The sequence below is a fragment of the Pholcus phalangioides genome, unplaced genomic scaffold (genome assembly GCF_987345545.1).
Source record: "Pholcus phalangioides strain wild (caught in Gottingen) unplaced genomic scaffold, Ppha-v1.0 ptg000017l_1, whole genome shotgun sequence".
NCBI classification, from domain to species: domain Eukaryota; kingdom Metazoa; phylum Arthropoda; class Arachnida; order Araneae; family Pholcidae; genus Pholcus; species Pholcus phalangioides.
The window spans coordinates 8440180-8443313 of record NW_028301610.1 but is presented as its reverse complement, the minus strand read 5'-3'; positions in this window follow the sequence as shown (position 1 = coordinate 8443313).

The window sequence follows — 3134 nt, the reverse complement described above, 5'->3', positions numbered from 1 at the left end:
TACCTTGGTCTGTTTTTGGTCATAAAAGAATGTAATTTTTTTCTAGTGTCACATGTCAATGCCTGAATATTTTTTACTAGCTATAACTTATACCAGTGGTTCCCAAAAGTGTGCATCGCATTGGGGGGGGGGGGCTGAGAGATTATCCAAATGAAAACAATTGAATAAGAAATTTACTTTTTTCAATGTATGGAAAAATATGACAAAACTAAGAAGTGCCTCAACTCAGCTGAACTTACATGTATGTATACCATACACGTATCATATGTATTAGTAAGTAGCATATTATCTCTGCAGGATTCAAAGCTAAAGAAACATCGAGTAGTTTGAATCTCTAAGTAAAACATGTCCGCTAACTAAATATCAAAAAATTATTTGATTTCATTCATCATCAATTACAGCAATTAGAGCACATTCATTAACAAAAAAAATCAAGAATGTTCTGGAAAACAGGACGTATGATCATCCTGTGTAGGGGGGTTCATCAATAAAATTCTTGTCAGAAGGTGGTCGAGCTTCAAAAAGTTTGAACCACTGACTTATAGGATCAAGAAACCTTATAAAATATAAGTGAAATTATGGAATGCTCACACAGTTTCATTCTTAAAAATGTCTCTCCATGTTCTCCTAAGTCATTCTTCCCGAGCTCTTTTCTGAGGGCTTAGTTCATCCCATGGGCGGAGATACGGGGGGGGGCATTGCCCCCCCAGGGTCAAACGTGGAGTCGACTGATCTAATGTATATATAGATGAATTGACATCATCATCATCGTGTCCCCCCAGCAATAATGACATTGCCCCCCCCCCCCAGACTTCCAAGTCAATGTCCGCCTATGGCTCATCCTGGCTTGGAGTATGCTGCAAGGTTTTGGAAACCATACCTTACAGAGGGACATAGCTCTTCTCTGACCCCCTCCACTAATTCTATGTGTGCTCTTGTTGGTGCACAGGGCTTGAGCTATGAAGAGAGACTTGACTTTTTGAATATGTTCACATTGGAATAACATAGATGGTGGAGGGATATGATCGAAGTGTTTAAAATTTCTAACAGAATTTAAAGGATGGACAATAAATTATTAATACACTGTCAATCAACTGCTTCTACAAGGGGACACCAGTATTTATTTAGTAAGGGACAACTCCAGGTTGTAGTGTCGCAAGGTATTTTCCTCTAATAGAGCTGTAAATTAATAGCTTGCCCCCAGATGTTGAATTCTACCACAATTGACATGTTTGAAAATAAATATGATATTTATATTGGGTTTATTGAGAAGTTATAAAACCACTTAAACAAGACAACCACAATTTTTTTATGGGGCAGAACGCTTATAACGTTCCCATTTAAAGCGTTTTCCTGCTTAGTATGACTTATTTTCGTGGTCCCAACTTGAAAATTAATTCTCATTAAGATTTCTCGTTTAAAGCGTTTTCTCGCTTACGTTTTTTATGACGATTTTTTGTGAAAACGCTATAAGCATGATCCACTGTATATTTTATCACACATCTAAATTAGTTTTTTCATGATAATCACTATTATTTTTGGGTTGCTGTCTTTTAGGTATATTTTGACATCCATATTTTTTATGGGCATCTTTTTTCAGCCACTTTATTGGACATTTTGCCTGGTTTTATTTTTAATTTTTCTTTTTAATTTTGCAATTTTAATTTCAAGCTATATATATATTTTGACTTGAACAGCTTCTGAGATGATGTGTTACAACATTTGAAGCATTTTGTAACCAGAAGTTTCCTGTAATGCTAATGGTGCAGGTGAGGCCGACTAGATGGGGGTTTAAATCGCTATCTAATTGGCTCTAGTTCAGGACAGTAATTCCCAAAGGGGGGCAGGAGGGGGCGATGGAATGCGGAAAGCATGGCCCTCCCAAAGGCAGGGCTGACAGGGCTTTAGCCCTGGGATCCAGGACAATTATTATCACTTTTTTTTTTCACACTATAAATTTACTTTACAGCGGGCCCATGAAAGATCCCAGCCTAGGGGCTCGACTGCAAAATGTGGAGGGACCATGAGTCAAAGAATAAAATACTATGGGTTGACTTTAGTTGGGGGGGGGGGGGGGGGGCGTTGCGAGAAGAACATTTTTTGAAGAGGGCAGTGGAACAGAAAAGTTTGGAAACCTTGGGTTTTAGGAATTAGTGATTTGATAACGATGAGAGAATGTGTGCACATACGTATTTGTTCGGACCATATTTCTTCGAAAAAAATACGGACAAACAGTTGTCGTCAGAGATAATGCCAAAGGGGAGAGAAACTGACAATTTTGACTGAAATCACTGAAAAATTGCCATTTGGCGGGAAATGAAGTACTACTGCGAATTTCAGTGGATTAAAATGTAATTCAGGAAAAAAAAGTTAAACAATGAGATACAAATATATGATTTATATTTCTATAGTCATAATTATAATATACTTAATAAATTTGAAAAATAATTTTAAACCTTGATTATTTCAACAAAGAATTTAAATTTACGTAGGCTTCACTGAATATACAGGAAGAAACGAGATATTAAAAAAAAAAAAAAAAAATTAGGACGGCTGAAAATACGGGTGAGCGGGTGCACATACGGGACCACTGTAGCAAATTTCCGGAAATAAGGAACGAACTTTTTGGTCTCATCTTGTAGACTGTTCACAAAATTAGATGGGGTACACTGACCATATTTTCTCGAGAAAAATACGGATTTTGGGATCCAAAATTCGGGACAGCATCAATTATCACCAAAAATAAGCAAAGTTGCCAAAACTTGAAAGAATCACTGAAAAATCGCCAATGGTAGGAAGAACTGCTGCAAATTTCCGTGGATTATAATGAATTTTACGAAATAAAACGTTTAAATACACGACAAATATTTGAGTTGAATACTCTAATTTATAGTCGTAATTACTATAATATAATTTATGACTTTGGAAAATAATTTTAATCCTTGATTTCACTAAAACATATAGCGAATAAACTCTTTTTTAAGTTCGTTGTACAAACGAGCAGGCCCGTTGCCATGAATTTCATTCGGAGGGGGGGGGGGACCAAAGTGATAGAACAATAGATTTGGTCTTTACCCCTTTTTTCGGTCATTTTCTCACATTTCCGGGGCAGACCCTTCAAGTCCCCCCCCCCC